Here is a 25877-nt window from a genome sequence, read left to right as displayed (position 1 = left end):
AAATCCGAGCTTTGTTTCGAAGGGCCTTTGAGCCTGTGCTAATAACCGAACTTAGTTTCGAAGGGCTTTAGAGCCAGTGTCATAACCAGACTTAGTTCCGAAGGGCCTTCGAGCCAGTGGTCTAATCCGAGCTTAGTCTCGAAGGGCTTTTGAGCCAGTGCTAAGAATCGGGCTTGATTCCGAAGGATGTTTGTGCCAGCATAATATTTGAGGGTGAAAACCCATAAGTGTTCGTACGAGAAATCATATAATACATGTTGGAATAATTTTAATCACATGTGCTACTTACTGTAAGATAACCAGGTAAGTAACTCACTCTCGTTGAGAATACGATTGATTTTAAATTACGACTACGCAACTCGGTAGGTATGCTTAGACCATTGTTAAAATCATTCAAATATTTACGATCTGATCATGATGTATGAGTTCCAAATTAGAGAATTCAATTTCACAAACATGAGATGTATGTGTATATGCATGAGATTGACATAGAAATTTGAGATGAATGGATTGGCTATAGATTGAATTTTATTGGATATATTGATTTTACCTTTGTGCTATGAAAAAAAATGGTACCTTAATTATGTTACTATTCGGCCAAATGATGGTACAAGTAAACTTTGATATTATTATGCCACTCTTTTAAATGATTTCATTACTTAAACTTACTAAGCATCGAAGTGCTTAATCTTTTGCTTTAATTCTCTGTTTTATAGATTTTGTTAAATCACTATCGGACTGGAGTGTCAAAGTCGAAGTCGTTCACACTATCTAAGCCCTTTTGGTATATTTTTAGTTGAACTTTGATAATGGCATGTATAGGGTTGACTTTTGTTGTTAATTAAATGCCTTTTGGTAATGTATGTGTGTATAGCCATGCGAAAATGGCTCGTATAATTTGAGTATGGCATTAAAATCATTTTGTGTATATATGCATGGTCTTATGATTTGGTTATTGAGTGGTATGGAAATGTTAGGTAAATGATCAGCCATTGGAATGGCTAATTATGATCATATTTGGTCCTATGTATGTCAAATTACTAGCTAATCCATGGAAACCATGAAATAGGTAAAATTTACCACAAAACATTTTTCAGACAGCAGTAGTGAAGTGAGTCTGAAAAGTCACTAAAAATAGCAGAAATGGAATAAAATAATGAATAAAATATGGAATCGAAGCTTGATGAGTCTATTTTCATATGGAAGAAGCAAAATAGGTATATGAGCTATATTTTGTGAGATGTTTTAATTTTTGTGAAACAGGGCCAGAACGATTTCTGGATCCCCTGTTATAACTTTGGAAATTCACCATAAATTTTACAAAGATAATTAAAAGTCATGAATTATATGTTCAGATTCATTATTGAGTCTAGTTTTATTAGAGACAAATGGCATAGTCATTGAAGCTCTGTACAGGGAGATATCTGATTCGTAATTCACAGAGGTCAGAGTAGTCGAACCCCGAAATAGGGGACAGTTTAACTAATAAACTGTACTAATTGGCCTGACCAAAAATTCTATAAAAAAAATTTGTAGATGGATATATGAGTCTAGTTTCAGGAAAAATTTACGGAATCAGTTTTCGAGTTTTGGAACTCGAGATATGATTTTTAAAGTTACTGTGATGCAGTTAGCCAGCTTGTCTGGAAATTTTAAAATGAACTGTGTAAGTAAATGAATTAAGTCCGTTAACACCTCGTGTTCGACTCCGGCAACGGTCTCGGGTACGGGGCGTTACATCCAAAGCAGCCAAACATGCTTAAGACAGATTTCTCCATACCTCATGCAAAGTCATTAACTAAATTCAACATTCAGACAAATAACTCATACTATATATCCTATCATGGCACACAACATATTAATCAAAATGGACTTATACCTTTATCAAATCAGAACCGAACACAAGCTTAGAAATAAGCCATATTCGCATGGCCTTAATACAAAATCAAAGCTCAATATTTCCCATACCACATTCCAGCCTATACATGCCATAATTCGAGTTTAACTTATAAAGGTACCAAAATAGCTGATAGTGTGATAAACTTTGCGGACGGTCTCTGAGCTTGTAGCTTGACTCCAAAATCTAAAAGGCAGAAACAAATATACACAATAAGCTATTATAGCTTGTAAGCAATAAGCATTTAACAATTCAATAATACATCCAACCTATCTTATTAACCCGAATTATAATATCATGTACAAAGCTTATCCTTAAACCCACAAATAAGATATAATGGTACAGTTCCAAATACCGTTTCTTTTACTTAATCGAATACTTACATAAACAAATTAATCATCATCAATCAACTCTTCGGGTCCAACATGTCACCAAATAATCAAGCATACTTACCATTAAAACAAGTTCAAGAATCGATATGTCATTGGCACACATAATCCTTATTTGGCCAAATACTCCCATAGGCACTTATCGTGTTAGTAAACAATTTCCAAAGGCAAATAGTCATATTAAAGTTTAATACGTATTCATCCAAATGTAAAATATCGAATATCAGGATAATATTACACAAACATACATTAATTACATAACCGAAAATTCCATATCATACTTACATATGTATATAGGTTATTAATGACATCCTAACTATTCTTTTAGTAAGCCAAATACACATAGCATACACATTTTCTACTTTATTTGCACCATACAAGATTTATAATATATATTCATGGTGTTTACGTATCTTACCTCAAGTAAGTAACATATTAGTTCATACCTGGTATATAGCTCAATTAACACATTCGAACTCGATTTACCCTTGCCCAATGAACCATTCAGAATTTGATAGGGCACTCGGATAATCACACAAATGGTACACTGCCAACGTCCCAGATGTAGTCTTACATGTAATCACATATCAATGCCACTGTCCCAGACAGGGTCTTACTCGTAAACACATATCGAAATCACATATCGATTCCATGGTTTTACTCGTACACATAAATCGGAATCCTATGTCATGGCATATGTATCCTAACTATTCCTAAGGTTCATACGCGGCTTTCGGGCGTCGTATTTCAATCGAATTGCACTCAGAAGTGTGGTAACCATATTCAATTACATTTGGCCATACCATAATTTTAACGTAACATTTTTTAAAAACATGTAAACATAATGTTAAAGTTATCAATAAACACGTTTATTTGCTTATAAGCTTACCTCGGACGTCGTAAAATGGGACGGGGTTGCTAGTCGACCACTTTCATTTTTCCCCAGTCCAAATCCGATTTCTTTGGTTCTTGATCTAAACATATTCAAATTAAGCTCATTCAAACATATTTTCATTCAATTTAGCCCAAAAACACATAAATAGGTAAATTACCATTTTACCCCTAACATCTACAATTTTTACAATTTAGTCCCTATTACACAAAACACAAAATATGCAAAATTATCCTATACCCATGTTACGTAGAATAGCACCCATGCTCATACAAGTCCACATATCTTATCAATTTCACATTTTAGTCCCTTAAATTATTACTTTTGCAATTAAGTCCTAATTACTCAAAATCATCAAAAACTCCAATACAAAATATGTTAATCAAAAACATATCTTTCATTTTTCATCATCAAACAACAAAAATCACAAGCTATCAACAATGGCACAACTTAAAATATTCATCAAAATAAGAAATTCAAGCATCGGTTTTGTAGTACTCGAAGCAACAATCTCAAAAACATAGAAATTATCAAAAACCGACAAAGAACGAACCTTGAATTATCTTGCAAGATTGCCGAACCCTAGTTCTTTTTCTTTTTCTTTCTTATTTATGGTTTCAGTGGATGACAATATATGAACATAACTTAATTTATTTTTATGTTATATAATATACAATAACTTAACATTATTTTACTTTTTTTTAAACCTTAGTTTAAAACATTATATTTTCACTTATAATTGTCCATTACCGTCCACCCATTTTAATATTGGCCTATTTACAACTTGAAGTCTCCCATTCAATAAGCCAACAACAAATTGACCCTTATACTTAAAACCATCAAATTTTGAATTTACGCAATTAAGTCATTTTATTTAATCGGACACCTAAACGACCAAATTAAATCACGAAAATTTCACTGTTATAAATTCACACAAAATAAACACAGAAAATAATTTTTAAATATTTTTCTGACTCGGATTCATGGTCCCGAAACTATCGTTCTGATTAGGGTCTAAATCGGGCTGTTACAAGGTCGATATTTATATCCCCACATGATGTGTACAGGGGGACCGAGTTGGTGTGTAGCTGTTGGATTATTGGGGTGGGTTGCACAACATTGCATGTATGATATTATTGTGATATTATTGCGATGTGGGCTTCGGCCCAACTGAGGCTAATATGGGCTAAGGCCCAAAGGCCACCGTTATTGAATTAGGCTCTGGCCCAGAATGACTGATGAATTCTTTATACTCACTGAGAGCTGTACACACTGAGTTTTCGAAACTCACCCCCCTCTTTTTAAATTTTTCAGGTGATCTTCAGTAGGCGGTTCGACGGATGGAGGGACTCGGAGGTGGCCAACTAGCAAAAAGTTTAGACTGTCTTTTATGTAATTTTTAATATTTTGATTTAAAATTTTTTTTGGGGTTGGCCTTCCCTCTAGTTATTATTTCAAATTAGGATTATTACTATTTCTATGCTTTATATCTGTTAGAAGTAGAACATGGTTTTTCCTAAACCATAACTTTTTTTAAATACTACGTTTCCGCAACTTAATTTTTAAATGACAAGTTTTCATAGATCATCTATTTTAAATAAATCTTCCACAACTGAAAAGAGATTTTACAAAGTAATTATCATCATACAAGAGGGAATAGTTTTTTTAAATACACCTCGCTTTGAAAGCAACAAATACAAGCTGGGATTCTACTCAATGTTTTTATTTTAAAGAAGGGTTTTCAATGAAAACAAGGTTTTCGAAAAACCCTTCAATGTGACATGCCAGGTTCGGCCTAATGTCTAGGCTGGATTTGGGGTCCTAACTATTCCTAAGGTTCATACGGGGCTTTCGGACGTCGTAACTTGGTCAAAACGAATTCAAAAATGTAGTAGTCAAGCCTTTTCATATTCGGCCATAACAAATATAAATTCATACATTTCATAACAGCATATATATCTAAAATTTAACTACAATTAAACACGTCTATTTGCTTATAAACTTACCTCGGATGATATAAAACGGAACGAAACGGCTAGTCGACAACTTTCGTTTTTCCTCAATCCAAATCCAATTTCTTTGGTTCTTGATCTAGACATATTCAAATTAAGCTCATTCAAACATATTTTCATTCAAGTTAGTCAAAAACACATAAATGGGCAAATTACCATTTTACCCCTAACATTTACAATTTTTACAATTTATTCCCTATTACACAAAACACAAAATACACAAAATTTCTTCATACCCAAGCTAGGCCAAATATTACCCATAACCGTACAAACTCATATAATTCATTTGTTTCACATGTTAGTCCCTCAAATTATTATTTTTGCAATTTAGTCCTAATTACTCAAAATCATCAAAAACTCCAATACAAAACATGTAAATCTAAAACATATCTTTCATATTTCATCATCAAACAACAAAAATCACAAGATGTCATCAATGGCATAACTCAAAATATTCATCAAAATAAAAAATTCAACCATGAGTTTTGTAGTACTCGAAGCAACGATCTCAAAAATGTAGAAATTATCAAAAACTGAACAAAAAACGAACCTTGATTGAGCTTGAAAGGATGGCCGAACCTAGCTCTTTTCTTTTTTTTCTTTCTTATTTGTTGTTTCAGTGGTGAACAAATGAATATAACATGTATTTTAACTTCACTGAAAGCCTCATAAGGTGCCCTTTTGATACTTGACTGAAAGTTATTATTGTACGAAAATTCAATCAGAGGTAGGTACCGTTCCCACATACATTCAAACTTGAGAATGCAACATCTCAGTATATCCTCAAGTATCTGAATGATTCGCTCAGACTGACCATCTGTTTGCGGATGGAAAGCAGTGCTGAAATGTAATTTCGTACCTAGTGCATCTTGCAGTTTCTTCCAAAATCACGATGTAAACCTCGGATCTTTATCCGAAACAATAGAAATAGGTACCCCATGTAATCTCACAATCTGAGAAACATACAATTCAGCTAGCTTATCAAGCAAGTAATCTGTACGTATCGAAACAAAATGAGCTGATTTAGTCAATCTATCAACAATAACCCAGATTGCATCTCTCTTGCTCGGTGTCAATCGTAAACCAGATACAAAATCCATAGTAACTCTGTCCCACTTCCACTCAGGTATCACAATCGACTAAAGTAATCCTGAAGGTACTTGATGTTCAACTTTTACTTATTGACAGATTAAATATCTTGCAACAAAGTCAGAAATATCTCATTTCATACCATGCCACAAGTAAAGTTGTTTCAGATCATTATACATCTTTGAACTACCTGGGTGAACAGATAACCGACTGCTATGAGCTTCCTCTAAAATCATTTGAATCAACTCTGAATTTCTCGGGACACATATCCAATTTTTGAACCTCAAACAACCCTCAGCATCAACTCTGAATTTTGAATCAACATCTGCCTCACACTGAGCTCGTTTTTCTAACAATTCATTATCAGCTTTCTAGGCATCACAAATTTGTTGAACAAATAGCGTTCTTGTAATATCCCGGATTAGGGCCTAATCGGAATAGTGGTTTCGTGCCCACAAAATCCGAGAAAAACTAATTATTTTATGATTATTTTGAGGTCTATGATATGATCGCATGATTGTGTTAAATTTTTTTTTAGAAATTCTATGCATAAAGTGCTTAATTTGAAATTAGGGACTAAATTGAATAAATTGTAAAACTTGTGTTCTAAAAGTATTTTGCATAAAATTGAATTAGATTATTAATTAGGAGGTCTTAAATAGCAATTTTACCAATTTCTAAGTCTATGGACAAAAATTGGACATGGATGGAATTTTTGGAAAGTTTAGTAGTAAGGGCATTTTGGTCATTTAGGGGTAAAATGAATGAAAATACAAAATTAAAAGCCAGTTTTGCTCATCTTCAACCCCATGGCCGAATATAGCAAGGAGAAACCAGGGATAGGGTTTTTCAAGCCTCCAAGCTCGATTGTAAGTCCATTCTAGCCCCGTTTTTCAAGTTCTTTACATTATTGGAGTCCCGGTAGCTCGATTAAGCTTATGCTAGCAATAATTTAACCTAGGGTTTATATTTGGAAAAGAACCCATAGGTGAAATTTGTGTATTTTTATGTTTTATGATAGAATATGAGGTTTTAAATTATGTTAGACAACTTGTGCTACTCGATTTTAAGCGAAAACTAGCAAAAGGGCTTAATCTGTAAAAATACCTAATAGTCATAAGTACATGTTAGAGTGGGAATTTGATGTTGCAATTGAAGGGAAAAATTATAAGCATGTCATAAAACATAAGAAAATAGGCTGAATTTTAATTTACGAGCTTTGGGGAAAAAGTGTAAAAATGCAAAAGTTTAGGGGCAAAATTGTAATTTTTCCAAAATATGATTTTGGGTCAATTTGAATAATGTGAGTCCTAATTAGACTATATTTTAAATGATAGAGCAAGGAAAACTAAAATTCGGGCTAAAATGGGGAAAATACCAAGTTGTGGACGAAATGGTAAAAGTAGCCATTTTAGCACACGAGGTAAGTTCATATGTAAATGTTGGTAACATAGTTATTATTTTAAATGTTTTAATGTTATTTAAATGATATGATAATTATTATGAAATATTATACTTGTGATAATTGTTTGATAATATGTCAAATTATGTGATATACTTGGGAAATGTGAAATACTACTAGAGTATCGGTATCGGCATTCCGTAGAAGATGGTTGAGACACATGATTGGGAAAAAGGTCCGTTGAACCTTAGGAATGGATTAGGATACAAGTGACATGTCCTTTGGGATATTTGGGCATCCGAACTCGTTGAGTTGAGTCCGAGTTCACTTATGGATGCGAATGTCCGAACTCGTTGAGTTGAGTCCGAGTTCGTGAGATGTAACTAGACATCCGAGCTCGTTGAGTTGAGTCCGAGTTCACTTATGGATGCGAACGCCCGAGCTCATTGAGTTGAGTCCGAGTTCACTTATGGGCTGGTTACATGGTAGCTTGGCTACATATGTGGCACTTATGTGCAAATTTTCCATGTATCCGAATTATATTCCGATGTGTTCAACGAGTAAAGTTCTACTCAAATGGAGGAATACTAGAGATGAAAGGGACGTATTGGTAAGTGTTGTGAAATGGATACTTTGAACAGGTATGTACTTAACCCTTGGGTTGAAAAATCGATATAACAACAATATGGTAAGATGATAAATGAAAATATGATATGAATGTCTTGGTGATGATTATGCAAATGATGTTTTATGTTTGCTTATATGGTTATGTTACTTGCTATTTGCATGTGAACTTACTAAGCATTTATGCTTACTCCCTTCTTTTCATTCCTTGTAGTGTTAACAAGCCAGGTCGAAAATCGGGAACGGTTGGAGGCACACTCACACTATCCGTATACCATCTTGGAATAATGGCTTCTATATTTTGAGTATGGCATGTATAGCATTATAATCATTTTGTTTATATGGTCTTGTGATATGGTTATTGAGTGGTATGAAAATGCTTGGTAATAATTAGCCATTGGAATGGCTAATCATGATCATATTTGGTGTTATGTATGTCAAATTGCTAGCTAATCCATGGAAACCATGAAATAGGTAAAATTTACCATAAAATATATTCAGACAGCAGTAGTGACGTGAATCTGAAAAATCACTAAAAATAGTAGAAATGGAATTAAATAATGAATAAGCTATGGAATTGAAGCTTGGTGAGTCTATTTTCATATGGAAGAAACGAAACAGGTAAATGGGTTATATTTTATGAGATATTTAAGTTTTGGTGGAACAGGGTCAGAGCAATCTCTGAATCCCCTATTTTGATTTTAAAAATTCACCATAAATTGTAAAAAAAAACAATTAGGATTTGTGTCTTACATATATGAAATCCTTATTGTGTCTAGTTTTATGATAAACAAATGGCATAGTCATTGAAATTCTGTACAGGGAGATATCTGACTCGTAATACACAGGGGTCAGAGTAGTCAAACCCTGAAACAGGGGAAACTTTAACTAATAAACTGTACTAATTGGCTCAACCAAAAATTATAGAAAAAAATTATTAGATATATATGTGAGTCTAGTTTCATATAAAATTTATGGATCTTAATTTTGAGTTTCATAACTGGAGATACGAATTTTTAAGCGACTGTGACGCAGATTGTCAGCTTGTCTGAAAATTTTAAAAATAAATTGTTTGAGCTGTTTAAGTAATGAATTAAGTCCGTTAACATCTTGTGTTCGACTCTAGCGATGGTCTCGGGTATAGGGTGTTACATTTGGTGATATCAGAGTAGGTTTAGTCGGTTCTCGGACTAACTTAGCATGTGTAAAAGTTTAGCTATACATGCCACTGATCTGTGATAGTGTGATGTCTTCCGACGCGTATGAGTACCGTCTTATTTAGACAGGGTACTCTCCAGCCGAGCTGCACCTACCATGTTTAATGTTATGTGAAGCTGTTTGAGTAAAATTATGATTATGATAAGTCTCGGTTCAGAAAAGTATGAATAAAAGTTTATGATACATATGTGATAAATATCCATATTTGTTTATTGCTCATATGATGTAGTGTATGTGGCTTACTTGATAGGATGAATGGAATAAATAGAAAGTAGTAGATGTATGAATAAAGGTCATAATATTATGATACGAATGAAAATGTCCTTGTCTTGATTTGGACGTCGAATGTTGATGAATGCTAATGATATATAATTTTTATGAGATAAAGGATTATAATGAAATGAACTTATCTATGTTAAATTGTTGGACTGAATTATATGATTGTAATGATATGTACATGATGATGCACGAAATGAATGTTGTGATTGTGATGCAAATATCTTTGTTTGTTTGGCCTTATATGATGTCATGAGCATGAATTAATTTAATTAAATGAATGGATAAGTAAAGCTATCTAGAAAACATAGAATGTATGCATAAGTATATTGTCTAAATGGGACAATAGGAAAATTTGTGTAAGCCAACATGAATGTTGCATTGCCTGAATGAATGACATGATTTTGATGATGGAAGTTGTGTCATATGTGTATGTATAAGAAAGTCGAGTCAGAGGTCCTACAACCCCTCCCCCTTACCGAAGTGGTACTTGTAATGGAATTTCATGAGATTTGTGTTTCTGGTTGAGAACCCAAAGAGTTCATTGAAAGAATAATTATAAGTATGACCAGAGATTGAAAATGAGTTGATAAGTAAAGTCAGAGACAGTAAAGTATCGGATTGATATAATGATTATTGGATTTATGCACTGTCCCAGTTAGAGAAGGAAATTCTCTTTGGTAAATCGAATTACTCAAGTGCAAGGTCGAGAAAAGTGTAAATCAAAATTTATTCAGAACTGACCTTCTTTAGTGAATGGTTTAATATGAAATTTGTGATGGTAGAACTAGTTGGGGAAATGATATTTGAAATGTGAACTATCTGAGTGTGACAGTTATGGTGGACAGATTAGCGATCTCTTTTGAGATGTTCTATGTGTTTACCCGTTCTCGAAATATTTCTATGGCTATTGATCTTCGAAGAAATTCTTGTTATATGGGAATGTCTTCTAATTCTGGTGTTGGATGAAAGCATTGGTAGTCTGACTGGTTTATAATTTATATTGCTCTATTTCATCGTGTATTCTATTTCATTTCATCTGATAAGAATTGATGAGAGAATACGTATGATATTATGATTCTGTTTCTTCTACTTGATGCTTCATCTGATATATATGTACGGGAAGATATATTGATCTTGTTATATTTGATTTTAGTGGGATTAAATGATGTTTTCTTCTGGACTTTCTTTCTTTGAAGAATTATCGGGGTATTCCGTATTTTCTCTATGAGTTTGGTTTTCGATTCTCGGCATAGTATCGTATCTTGGGTTTCTTTATCCCGGATCTCTTTATTCGGATTTCTTTGTTCGGGTTTCTCTATCTTGGATTTCTTTTTCAGTTTTCTTGTTATCTTTGTTCCATAATTTGTCAATTCGACTCATGTTCAAGTGGGTTCTTCATTCGTGATAATCATGTCAAATATGACTATAGTTCTAATTTGATCTTGGTAATGTGGTGATTTTAGTATTGGGGTTTTTTCTAATTTCTGTGTAAGGATTTGACATCAGTAAAGGCATAAGTGATAAAAGTGCGAGTTTCAGTCAATATGGTAAATTATTTATTTGAAAGATTTCATGTGACAATTATGTCAGGATTATTTTTCCCAAGTCTGATAATAGAATTTCATTTTTGTACTGATAAAAGAGTAAATAGTCTGAACGAGAAGTGTATATTTATTAGAAAGAGTTGGATATTAGTTAAAGTCACTACGAATGATAAGGTTTTAGTCTTGTGAAAGCTGAAAAGTTTATTATATGTTGACAGAGTTCGGATACATGAGAATATTGGTAACTGAAGCGTCTGAACTAGACTAGTCTACATTGAGTAAAGACTTCCTGACTTCCAGTAATGTACTGTTGTATGAATTGTGATGTGTTTCAAGACAATGAGGTAATGTGATAGTTTAGAGCATTCGATGTTACATAAAATCTAAGTTGTTAAAGAGGTTAAAGCCGAGCATTGGGATCTATCAAAATTATCCTTGCCAGTGTTGATATTGGGATGGAAATGAGAAGGATTATTCTTGAGGCCATATCGAATTATTTCTATGGCGTAAAGAGGAAAATGTGATGTATCCTATTGTTAAATGTTTGGCGAGATCTATAAATCATATCAAGATTGAATGAATTCCTACTCATCGATTCATGGAATTTGGTCTCTTTGATTGTTGGATTTCTTGGAGTTCGGTCTCCATTAAATCAAGCTGAGATCCGGGTTTTATGTCATGATATCATGGGAAATTGAGAAGGGTTGAAAATCTAAGAACAGTTGAGAGTTGAGACTCTAAGCTTTCAGATCATATGAGAAATTAAAGAGATGTATTGGAAGTACAGCCTAAATGAAAGTTCTTTGGCATTGAATATGAGATTAAAAGTGAAGACCACTTTTCTGGTAAGATTTTCGGGGACGAAAATCCCTAAAGGGGGGGAGAGTTGTAATTCCCGGATTAGGGCCTAATCAGAATAGTGGTTTCTTGACCACAAAATTTGAGATAGAAATAATTATTTTATGATTATTTTGAGGTCTATGATATGATCGCATGATTGTGTTAAAATTTTGTTTAGAAATTCTATGCATAAAGTGCTTAATTTGAAATTAGGGACTAAATTGAATAAATTGTAAAACTTGTGTTCTAGAAGCATTTTGCATAAAATTGAATTATATTATTAATTAGGAGGTCTTAAATAGCAATTTTACCAATTTCTATGTCTATGGACAAAAATTGGACATGGATGGAACTTTTGGAAAGTTTAGTAGTAAGGGCATTTTGGTCATTTAGGGGTAAAATGAATTAAAATAGAAAATTAAAAGCCAATTTTGCTCATCTTCAATCCGATGGCCTAATATAGCAAGGAGAAACCATGGCTAGGGTTTTTCAAGCTTCCAAGCTCGATTGTAAGTCCATTCTAGCCCCGTTTTTCAAGTTCTTTACGTTTTTGGAGTCCCGGTAGCTCGATTAAGCTTATGCTAGCAATAATTTAACCTAGGGTTTATATTTGGAAAAATACCCATAGGTGAAATTTGTGTATTTTTATGTTTTATGATAGAATATGAGGTTTTAAATTATGTTAGACAACTTGTGCTACTCGGTTTTAAGCGGAAACTAGCAAAAGGGCTTAATCGGTAAAAATACCTAATAGTCATAAGTACATGTTAGAGTGAGACTTTGATGTTGCCATAGAAGGGAAAAATGATCAGCATGTCATAAAACATAAGAAAATAGGCTGAAGTTTAATTTACGAGCTTTGGGGCAAAAGTGTAAATATGCAAAAGTTTAGGGGCAAACTTGTAATTTTTCCAAAATATGATTTTGGGTCAATTTGAATAATGTGAGTCCTAATTAGACTATATTTTAAATGATAGAGCAAGGAAACCTGAAATTCGGGCTAAAATGGGGAAAATACCAAGTTGTGGATGAAATGGTAAAAGTAGCCATTTTCGCATACGAGGTAAGTTCATATGTAAATGTTGGTAACATAGTTATTATTTTAAATGTTTTAATGTTATTTAAATGATATGATAATTATTATGAAATATTATACTTGTGATAATTGTTTGATAATATGTCAAATTATGTGATATACTTGGGAAATGTGAAATACTACCGAGTAACGGTATCGGCATTCCGTAGAAGATGGTTGAGACACATGATTGGGAAAAAGGTCCCGTTGAACCTTAGGAATGGATTAGGATACAAGTGACATGTCACTGGGATATTTGGGCATCCGAACTCGTTGAGTTGAGTCCGAGTTCACTTATGGATGCGAATGTCCAAACTCGTTGAGTTGAGTCCGAGTTCGTGAGATGTAACTAGGCATCCGAGCTCGTTGAGTTGAGTCCGAGTTCACTTATGGATGCGAACGCCCGAGCTCATTGAGTTGAGTCCGAGTTCACTTATGGGTGGGTTACATGGTAGCTTGGCTACATATGTGGCACTTATGTGCAAATTTTCCATGTATCCGAATTATATTCCGATGTGTTCAACGGGTAAAGTTCTACTCAAATGGAGGAATACTAGAGATGAAAGGGACGTATTGGTAAGTGTTGTGAAATGGATACTTTGAATAGGTATGTACTTAACCCTTGGGTTGAAAAATCGATATAACAACAATATGGTAAGATGATAAATGAAAATATGATATGAATGTCTTGGTGATGATTATGCAAATGATGTTTTTATGTTTGCTTATATGGTTATGTTACTTGCTATTTGCATGTGAACTTACTAAGCATTTATGCTTACTCCCTTCTTTTCATTCCTTGTAGTGTTGACAAGCCAGCTCGGAAATCGGGAATGGTCGGAGGCACACTTACACTATCCGTATACCATCTTGGCATAATGGCTTGTATATTTTGAGTATGGCATGTATAGCATTATAATCATTTTGTATATATGGTCTTATGATATGGTTATTGAGTGGTATGAAAATGCTTGGTAATAATTAGCCATTGGATTGGCTAATCATGATCATATTTGGTGTTATGTATGTCAAATTGCTAGCTAATCCATAGAAACCATGAAATAGGTAAAATTTACCATAAAATAGATTCAGACAGTAGTAGTGACGTGAATTTGAAAAATCACTAAAAATAGTAGAAATGGAATTAAATAATGACTAAGTTATGGAATTGAAGCTTGATAAGTCTATTTTAATATGGAAGAAATGAAGTAGGTAAATGAGTTATATTTTATGAGATATTTAAGTTTAGGTGGAACAGGGTCAGAGCGATCTCTGAATCCCCTATTTTGATTTTAAAAATTCACCATAAATTGTAAAAAAAATAATTAGGATTTTTGTCTTTCATATATGAAATCCTTATTGTGTCTAGTTTTATGAGAAACAAATGGCATAGTCATTGAAATTCTGTACAGGGAGATATTTGACTCGTAATACATAGGGGTTAGAGTAGTCGAACCCCGAAACAGGGGAAAGTTTAACTAATAAACTGTACTAATTGGCTCAACCAAAAATTATAGAAAACAATTAGTAGATAGATATATGAGTCTAGTTTCATAGAAAACTTATGGATCTTAATTTCGAGTTTCGTAACTGGTGATACGAATTTTTAAGCAACTGTGACGCAGATTGTCAACTTGTCTGAAAATTTTAAAAATAAATTGTTTAAGCTGTTTAAGTAATGAATTAAGTCCGTTAACATCTCGTGTTCGACTCCGGCGACGGTCTCGGGTACAGGGTGTTACAGTCTTGCTTTCAATTGAGCTATTATTGAACCATCATCAAACATAGCCATATGCGCATTGATTGCACGTAAAGCAAACAATGATTTTTGACTTAGAGCATCAGCCACAACATTAGCCTTTCCCAGGTGATAGTCAATCACAAGCTCATAGTCTTCTCACAATTCTAACCATTGGTGTTGTCTCAAATTCAGATCTTTCTGAGTCATCAAGTATTTCAGGCTTTTGTGAGCAGAATAAACATGATATTTCTCACCGAACAGATAATGACGCCAAATTTTCAACGCAAACACGATAGTTGCCAATTCTAGGTCATGTGTTGGATAGAACTTTTCATGTAGCTTTAACTATCTCGAGGCATAAGCTATAACTCTGCCTTCCTTGATCAAAACACAGCCCAAAGCATTTAAAGATGCATCACTATAGATAACAAATTCTTTACTCGATTCTAGCTAAACTAGCACTGGAGCTTCCTTCAAAAGGGCTTTCAACTTATCAAAGCTTTTCTGGCACTTTTCTAACCACTCAAATTTAGCATCTTTCTATAATAGCTTTGTCATCAGGATGTAATCATAGAGAAGCCTTTCACGAACCGCCTATAATAACCAGGAAGTCCTAGAAAACCTTGGACTTCAGAAACATTCTTGGGAGGTTTCCAATCAGGTATAGCTGAAATTTTACTCGGATCAACCCGAATACCCGGTGCTAATACAACATGGCCCAAAAAATTGACTTCGCTTAACCAGAACTGACATGTACTAAACTTCTCATACAACTGTTTATCTCGTAAAGTCTGTAACACCAGTCTTAGATGTTTGACATGTTCGATTTCTTCACGGGATTAGATCAAATTGTCATCTATGAACACAACTACAAATCGATCCAGATACTGTCTGAAGATTCAATTCATGAAATCCATAAAAATAGCAGGTGCATTAGTAAGTCTAAAAGGCATAACCAAAGACTCATAGTGTTCGTACCTCATTCGAAAAGCAGTCTTTGCCTCATCAGAGTCTTTAACTCGCAACTGGTAGTAACCTGATCTCAAATCTATCTTCGAAAACACTGAAAGGGTTCGCTTTGACCGTTAAGAGCAGGTAACCCATTCCCTGCGTCTTTGTTTCTATTGCATTCTATCTCATTGTATCACATTCTGTTCTGTGATATTTGAGAATCACCGTCAATACCTTGATGTAGGTGTCTGGGATAATCATTTGTTCCATAGTCCAAGGGCTATTTACAACCAGCCAATTAAGGCCCTTTCAGTTGGTTAAACAAATCATCAATCCGCGACAATGGGTATTTATTCTTTATAGTCACCTTATTGAGCTGTCTATAATGAATGCACATTCCCATAGTTCTATCTTTTTTTTTTTGCACTGGTGCACCCCAAGGTAAGAAACTCGGTCACACGAAACCTCTATCTATCAACTCTTGCAACTGAGCTTTCAATTCTTTTAATTTTGTAGGTGCCATTTTGTACGGAGCTATGGATATTGGAGTCATTCCAAGCACTAACTCAATACCAAACTCTACCTCCCGAATAAGTGGCAAACCTAGTAATTCTTCAAGAAACACATTTGAATAGTTGCACACAATAGGTACTGATTCAATGTTTCTTTCGGACACATTGCTATCAAGTACATATGCAAAGTAAACTTCGCAGTATTTTCTCACATATTTCTAAGCTAACATCGAAGAAATCACTACTGGTAACTCATTCAGATCACTAGATTCAATCTGAATAATCTTATTATTTTGGCACCATAAACCAATAGTCTTTCTTTTGCAGTTTACAACAGCATCATGCAAAGTCAACCAGTCCATACCCAAAATTATGTTGAACTCATCAAATGGAAACAACATCAAGTCAGTTAGAAAGCACAAATCTCGAACCATCAAGGGACAATTCTTACACATTTTGTCAACCATAACACACCGGACTAAGGGGTTTGACACTCTAATCACAAACTCAGCAGATGATGGTCTTGAAACTAACTAAAAATTTGACTTAAGGTAAGCGCACCTATCGAACAATAGTATAGTTATGGTGAGACCGAAATATCGTATCCACGAGGACTAAAAGTACTAGTAATTACTATCTTTTTATTATCTAGCCTAAAAATTTATGGAATGTTTTATCTAAGACTTAATTATCTAATTAACTATAGTAACAACAAAGATTAAAGTTGGAAAATACTTTAGGAAAACCAATGGAGAAGACAATACCCAAGGAAGAATCCACCTAGACTTCAGTTATTACCTTTGACTTAGACGATTTATTCACTTGACTTATTCCATAGAAATCCCTGATTTATTTTAATATCCCTTTCGAGACTAAAAACAACTGACTCTAGGTTGATTAATCAAAATCTCTTTCTAATTAAAACCCCTATTGTCACATTAACTCAATCTATGGATTCCCTTATTAGATTTTACTCTAATCAGGCAGATTTATGTCGTCCTATCTCTAGGATTGCATGCAACTTTGCTTAATTATGAATGATCTAATCTTAAATAGGGACTTTGCCTCCACTAAATAAGCACATCCTGGAATAGTAAAGCAAGAATTAGAACCCACAATTAAGAATAAGAATAAGTGTTTATCATATAAATCAAAGAGTAATAAGATTCGCCTTTAGGTTTCATCTCCCTTAGGAATTTAGGGAGTTTAGTTGATAATATTAATAAAAAAACATCTCAAATTTTGGAAAACAACAAAACATAAAGAAACCTAAAGAACTTCTAGGAAATTGGATGGAAATCTTCAGCCTTGATGTAGATCCTAGCTCCGAGGTCATTCCGATGGCTATTCTCAAGTACTTTCTACCTCCAACTCTTTGTCTCCCCTTTAATCCTCTTTTAGGGTGTTTATATAGGCTTTAAAATGCTTCCAAATCCTTAAAAGTGCCCTTTTTCGAGTAGAACTAAAATTGGGTTCGACAGGGACACGACCGTGTGCCACGCCCGTGTGCGGGTGCTTAAGCCGTGTGTAATTCTGAGTTGGTTTCTAGTTGACACGATCATGACACACGGGCGTGTGGTCTGCCCATATGCCTCACACGGATGTGTGGATAACCTGTGTAGAAGTGCTCAGGCCGTGTGAAACACTATTTTAAGCCCAATTTGTCCGTTTTTGGCTTGTTTCTTGCTCTTTTTGCTATCCTAAGCTCTCTTGAGTATAAAAACATGTAATTAAAGGATTAGGAGCATCATGTTCACTAAAACCAAGGAAAAATGGAAAAATCATTCATAAATACTCCAAGCTTGGGGTAAAAATATGTATAAATTACAGTTTATCAAATATCCCCACACTTAAGCGTTTGCTTGTCCTCAAGCAAAATCCTCAACTCACAGTCAAAATAAATTCTTCTCAACTTATAATTCTTATCAATAGTGTTGTAAATAATTCACAAGTAATCATACATTAAAAATTTAACTAAAAGATCATTAAAGCTTCAAATAGTCAAAGTTGATCATTTTAATCATAAAATTATAGGCATCCCCCTTTATCTAAGTATTTATCTTTAATTCCAAATTGACATTGATTGACATCCTCACTAAAGGCTCACTCAAATCACTCAATTTATTTAAGGTTGAATGATTAAGCACTCATTAGTCAAACATGAAAAGTTATTTCCATAGGCTTGCATGAAAATCAAATCTCCACTACTATAAATGAGATGATACACAAATCAACAGGTCTTTAAAGGGTTGTAATGGGGCTTTGGGTTAAAGGTGTGGATAAAGGCTAAAAAAGCGGTTAGAACCGAGATTAAATTGATAAATTACCTAACTGGAAAAATAACTAACATCAATTGAATAAACATGAGCTTCTTCTCAGCGTATGGAATTAAAAACTTAAGCTCAAAAATAAAGAATTACTACTAATATGTATGTATATATGTATGTTTTTTTTTTAAATAAGAATAAGTACAAGTAAAAGAGAGAATTAAATGATTCGAATGAAATAAAATAGTTTGGCAATTAACCAAATCAAATCTCGACAAAAAGGGATTCAATAAATTAGGAAAAATTCTCAACGAATCAAAAAGTATGATATAGGGGTTAAAATTTAGGGTAAATTAAAAAAAATGGTTTGTTAAGCTCAAAGGGGTTCATTAAGGGTTAATTATGAGGGTAGGCTTTTTATGTGATAAATGGGTTAAAACCTAAGTGCCTTTATCATTTTCATATATCAAATCAAAGGTGTGGTCTCGACATGTATAATCAATGCAAGTTCACAAATAACAAATCAATTTTGACACACTCATAACCAATAAAATCAGTGAGCAAGAAAGATATATGCTCTAAAAGGCTCAAAATCTCACAAAAATTATGGGTGTTTGATGTCAATTCAAAACTTCAAGATAATACCTCAATTCAGGGAAACAACCTAGCAATTTTAATTCTCAAAAATTTCAACTTATCATACTCGATTCTCTAATGTCTTAAAGTTTAAACAATCAATGCACAGTTACTTATGATTTAATTCAAAACATATCAATAAAAATCATACATGAATCAAAATTTACTCCAATAATGATATGAGAAAATTATTTGAGAACAAGATAAAAATTCAGTGATTTTTTGATAATCACATAGATAACCTCCCTACACTTAAGATGTACATTGTTCTCAATGTACAAAGATAGTTAATAATAATATAAGCATAATATCAGAAGAGAGGGAGAGAAGCAAACTGTCCTGAATATTTGGATGAGATCCTTAGAGTAGCGAGAGCAAGAATTGTAAAGAAAGCCAAATAAAAGGCATGATTCTGAGGTACTAATAAAAAAATAAACACCACTTTGGAAGAGAATTAAAGTATAATTCAATAATAATCATAAAGATAAGTAGAGTTTAAAACATAAAATATAAGTCTTAAAAATAAATAAAGGAAAATAAAAATAAAAATAATAAAAGGGACTCAAAGGTCCTCATCATCAGAGTCGTGAGCTGTCGGCACTAGAGAGGAGATATAGAGGTGGTGGCAAATCTGTCAAAGAGTGGCATCGATGCTGTTGAATCGCTCGAAACACTGCTGCTCAAAGCGAGTGAATCGTTCAGATAAATCTGTCAAAGTGGCAGTAGGAGCTCAGTGACTCGGTGGTGCTGGTAGGGGTGGGTCCTCGTGAGAGGGAGGGACATCGTCAGTAATGTCTTCTGGCTCATCCTGGTCAGCAGAGTGGACGAGTCTATACTGAGGAGGGTTGACTCCACGGTGTCGCTCTATCATCCGCATGTGGATCATTCTAGAAATTCCTTGCAGAGACATCTGGCCGACTAATGTGAGTGTTGATGACATCTTTGAAGTGTCGAACAGGCCAAAGTGTCGAGCGAGACAAGTCACGTAAGGGCCAAGGCAGATGGGGCCCTCCTATGGCGATTCATCTGGTGGCAAAAGGCGAGGGCAATATAATGTACTAAGTCAAATACATGGCCAGTCTCCATGTTCCATAGGAAGTACGCATCGGTAATGCTAACTATTCTGGTGCTCTCTCTCCTCTCAGTCAAAGTGTGAGCCAAGATGGCATGAATGTAACATAGTGTTGGAGGGAGAGAGGTCACCTTTCAGTGACTCCATCATAGGGAATCGTGCTCACCGTAAGGTCGGTCCAACAACAAGATGGCGAATAGTGTATGTGATGGTGGAGTTGTACAAAATTCTCTAAAGCCATGAACTCTTCTGTGTAGAGGCCCAAAGCAGCTCCAAACTCGGGTACACTCATATGCCTGACAAGTCCACTAAGTCTAAAAATGATAGTACCAGCCTCGTCATGTGTGTTCATCACGTTCTGTAAGTCGAAAGTAGTACAGAACTCCAATGTTAGCTCTGAATAGATGGGCTCGATATTGCAAAGAATCGATCCCATGGCACAGTATCGAGACGGAATCAAACGAGGTGAGTAAGTTGGACCTGCTCCAAAGTTGCCTAGTCAATACATCGGCCCACTCCTAATGGTCGTACACGTAGTAGCTGAAATAGGTCGTCCTGTGGGCTGGAGGAGAATCGAAGCAGTGGGTGGCGAGCTTCGGTCAAGGCGCCTGAGGAGGTTGCGCCAGGACCTTTCCACTTTTTCAAAGCGGGGACAGTAATCTTCTTACCTCGTGTGATTGTCATGGTGTTCCTGAAAGTAATAGACGTTAGTAACAAGGCAGCATTAAGTATTCAATCCATATGTTGGAATAGAGAAACCCTTGCTATTTAAAAAAAAAAAATTGTATCTTGCACCAAGTATGTACTTTCAACGAAGATAGGGACCTAAAGACCAAAGACTATATGTATGACTAATACAATGATGTGAAGACGAAAAAGTGAAACAATAATATCTATTAAGCATAAGATGCAAAAGGAAAAGCTAAATATTATTCTATAGCAATAGTTAACCAAAAATGAAATAGATAGATGCAAATAGGGAAAATATTGTTTTAATACTAGAAATATGTAATAAGATAAAGTCAAGAGCAAGGGTGAAAGAATTAAAAAAACATAGTCAGCAAAATAGTAAGCAAAGAATAATAATCAGGATTATAATAATTAAAATACTCAATAACAGTAATAACCAGAATACTAATAATGAAGAACAATAATGAAAACTTAATAAAGAAATAAGTAATAGGGGTAAAAGGGAAACCGACTATAAGAAGGGTGACTGGTCGGAGGTAAGGGTGCTGGTGTCGATGGCGAGGGGTTGGTCAGAAGGGGAAAAACACGGGCATAGGGGGACGGGTTGGTCAAAAGAGGGAATAGGATTGTGTGAGGCTCGTGTTAGGCCACACGGTTGTGTCACACGCCCGTGTGGCTCACGTCCAACCCGTGTTTATCGTGTAATTTTATTGCCCAATCGTCACACGGCCAGAGGATACGCCCGTGTGTCCAGGCCATATGGTGCACACGGTCGCGTCGCACAGTCATGCCAGGTTCTTCGCTTCTCCCACGCCTGTGTGGTATTCCACACACCCTTGTGTCTTGCCCATGTGGCTCCCTGGCTTATTTAGAATTCGAAAAATTAGCTCCAGTTTTCACACGGCCTAGGACACGCTCCAGTTTTCACACAGTCGTATCGCACGGCCTTGTGGATCAAATTCATGGCTATGTGGCTCAATACTTGGGGAATTTTTAGCCCTATTTCTACACGACCAAGGACACGCCCATGTGTCCAGGCCGTGTCGGCACTGTACCTACACAAAAATACTAAAAATAGCTAAAATAAACTAGTTAGTGGTGTTAGTGCTCGGGTTACATCCCGAGAAGTAGTTATTTAGAGTCTAAGCTCGACTTACCTCAATTTCGTGTGATTATAGTGGATCACAGAGTCGAGACTCCTCTTTCTCACTATCAATTCTATTATCCACATAAAGTTTAAGTCGAGTAATATTTACCTTAAAAGTGCCAAAATGAGAATGATTTACCTCGACTATACCGTATGGGAAAACATTCAGTACCGTGAAGGGAGTCACTCCATTTTTATTAAGCTATGAAGTAGCAATTCGGGGGTCCTTTTCATCTAACAATATTTTCTCCCCAACCTTAATTTGCTTTGTGTCATCCCTATGCTCATCGTGGCGTTGCTTTGATTTTTCGTATGCTTTTGGTTTTTCCTTGACATGTATTCGCCATTCATCTAGTTCATCGATCTGAAGCCTTCATTCTTCGTGAGTCACTCCATTTTTTTGGCATGAAGTAGAATGAGGCTCCGTCACGTTCTTACTAGGGGACTCCTGTAAAGAAGTTTAAGTTGAAACATTATTTAAATTAATCGAATCGTCTCGATTACTAGATATTTTAACAGAATCACGAGCTTGGAGATAATCGTGTCATCCACTACCCGAAGTGTTATTCACCTGTGCCAACATCAATGATAGTCCTAGCAGTCGCTAAAAAGGGTTGTCCTAAAATCAAAGGCACGTTACTATCCTCTTCCATGTCTAGAACAACAAAATCAATTGGGAATATAAATTTATCAATTTTAACAAGCACATCTTCAATAATACCCCTAGGGAATCTGATTGTTTTATATGCTAATTGAATGCTCATCTTAGTTTGTTTGGGTTTCCCAAGACCTAGCTGTTTAAACATTTTATAGGGCATGACATTAATACTTGCCCCTAAATCAGGCAAAGCATTGTTAACGCTTAAACTACCAATTAAGAAGGAATCGTAAAACTCCCTGGGTCTTTCAACATGTTGGGTAGCTTATTCTATAGAATGGCTGAGTAAACTTCATTCAACTCCACATGCGACACCTCATCCAACTTCCTCTTATTTGCTAAGAGCTCCTTTAAAAATTTAACTACGTTTGGCAACTGTAAAAGGACTTCAATAAACGGTAAGTTAATATGTAATTTCTTTAATAATTTAAGGAATTTACCAAATTGTTCGTCTGAGTGGTCTTTCCTTGTCGCACTGGGGTATGGAACACGAGGTTTATATTCTCTACTTACCGTTTTTTTCTCATTGTGGTCCACTTCATCCTTACCTTTACTTACCACAAGTCCTTGCCTCGGTTCTAGTTTAGGTTCAACTAACCCTTCTTCATCTCGAACAGCAATCGCATTAAGTTAGTTTCAGTATTACTCGACAAGATATCTTATGGTTATTCCCAAATCAACTTAGCAAACTGTCCTATTTGAGTTTCGAGCCCTTGAATTGATGCTTACTGATTTTTAAGAGCTGTCTCGGTGTTTTGGAATCATGTTTCAGATATCGCGATGAATTTCGTTAGCATCTCCTCAAGGTTCGACTTCTTTGCCTGTTGGTAAGTTGGTTGTTGAAAACCTAGAAGATGTTGTGGTCTTTGATTTCCTTGGCCTCCCCATGAAAAATTTGAGTAGTTCCTCCAACCTACATTATAAGTGTTACTATAAGGATTATTTTGAGGTTGAGGATTATTACCCATATAGTTCATTTGCTCATTCTCCATGGTAGGGCCGTATGATGGATAGTCAAAATTATTTATTCCACCTCCACTTGCATTGCACTACATTACTGGATGAACCGTGAGGAGCCAAGTAAACCATCAATTTTTCTATTCAAAAGTTCTACCTGATTAGTGAGCATAGTAACTGAATCGACGTTAAAAACAGCGGCTGCTTTTGTTGGCTTTGTCCTCATGACTTGCCACTGATAGTTATTCAGTGACATCTCTTCTATAAATTCATATGCCTCTTCAGGTGTCTTATTATTAATAGTCCCACCAGCAGCTGTGTCAATCATCTGTCTAGTTGAAGGATTCGAACCATTGTGGAAATTTTGAACTTGAAGCCAAAAGGATAACCCATGGTGAGGGCACCTTCTCAATAGAGCCTTGTATCTCTCTCATGCATCATAAAGTGTTTCTAAATCCATCTACACAAAAGAAGAAATATCATTCCTTAATTTAGTTGTTTTAGCCGGTGGAAAATATTTTAGTAAAAATTTTTCGGTCATTTGTTCCCAAGTTGTGATTGACCCTCAAGGTAACGAGTTCAACAATTGTTTAACTTTGTTCCTCAGTGAGAATGGAAACAACCAAAGGCAAATGGCATTGTCAGAAATGCCATTGATCTTAAAAGTGTTGCAGAATTCCAGGAAGTTTTCTAAATGATTGTTTGGATCCTTGTCCTGCAAACCATCAAACTGAACAAACTGTTGTATCATCTAAATTGTGTTAGGTTTCAGTTCAAAATTATTTTCAGCAACAGCAGGTCTAACTATACTCAATTCAGTTCTTGTTGAAGTAGGTTTAGCATAATCATACATGGTACGAGGAGCAGGATCCTAATTTACTAGGTTTGCAGCAACCACAGGAGGTAACAGATTATTTTGATTATCAGCCATCTCCTCGGTTATGGGTTGAATATCGTCCTCTTGCCATTCCTCTATGTATCGTAGGCTTCGCCTTATTTCTCTTCGGTTTCTACGAGCTGTTTTTTCGATCTCACTATCAAAAGGTAGAGGTCCTAACAAGTTTCTTCTAGTCATAAACTATAAAAACCTATCAGCAGTAAATAAAAGAAAATTTAATAATTTAAGCAAAAATAAAATTAAATTGCAATAAAAAAAAAATGGCTAAAGTAATAAAAATTAAGCGTTCCTAATATCTTAATCCCCGGTAACGACGCCAAAAACATGATGGTCGTGAAACTAACTAAAAATTTGACGTAAGGTAAGTGTACCTATTGAACAATAGTATAGTTATGGTGAGACCAAAAATATCGTATCCACGAGGACTAAAAGTACTAGTAATTACTATCTTTTTATTATCTAGCCTAAAAATTTAGGGAATGTTTTATCTAAGACTTAATTATCTAATTAACTAAAGTAACAACAGAGATTAAAGTTGGAAAATACTTTAGGAAAACCAATTGAGAAGATAATACCTAAGGAAGAATCCACCTATACTTCACTTATTACCTTTAACTTAGATGATTTATTCACTTGACTTATTCCTTAGAAATCTCTGATTTATTTTAATATCCCTTTTGAGACTAAAAACAACTGACTCTAGGTTGATTAATCACAATCTCTTTCTAATTAAAACCCCTATTGTCGCATTAACTCGATCTATGGATTCCCTTATTAGATTTGACTCTAATCCGGTAGATTTATGTCATCGTGTCTCTAGGATTGCATGCAACTCTGCTTAATTATGAATGAGCTACTCTTAAATAGGGACTTTTCCTCCACTGAATAAGCACATCAAAAACCTGAATTAATATCCTGGAATATTAAAGTAAGAACTAAAACTGACAATTGAGAATAAGAACAAGTATTTTTCATATAAATCAAAGAGTAATAAGATTCGTCTTTAGGTTTCATCTCCCTTAGGTTTTTAGGGAGTTCAGTTCATAATATTAATAGAAAACATCTCAAAGTTTGGAAAACGGCAAAA

General features: G+C 34.8%; 1 non-coding gene across 1 annotated transcript; it reads left to right on the top strand.

Annotated features, from left to right (window-relative positions):
* The first annotated feature begins 24278 nt into the window (after window positions 1–24278).
* LOC128280096 (small nucleolar RNA R71) lies at window positions 24279–24385 on the top strand. Its single transcript, XR_008270277.1, has one exon. It is a non-coding gene; the product is annotated as a small nucleolar RNA R71 (small nucleolar RNA).
* The last annotated feature ends 1492 nt before the right edge of the window (window positions 24386–25877 follow it).

This window comes from Gossypium arboreum, chromosome 8 (genome assembly GCF_025698485.1).
Source record: "Gossypium arboreum isolate Shixiya-1 chromosome 8, ASM2569848v2, whole genome shotgun sequence".
NCBI classification, from domain to species: domain Eukaryota; kingdom Viridiplantae; phylum Streptophyta; class Magnoliopsida; order Malvales; family Malvaceae; genus Gossypium; species Gossypium arboreum.
The sequence above is the reverse complement of the archived record's forward strand: the minus strand, read 5'-3'. Positions and strand labels throughout refer to the sequence as shown.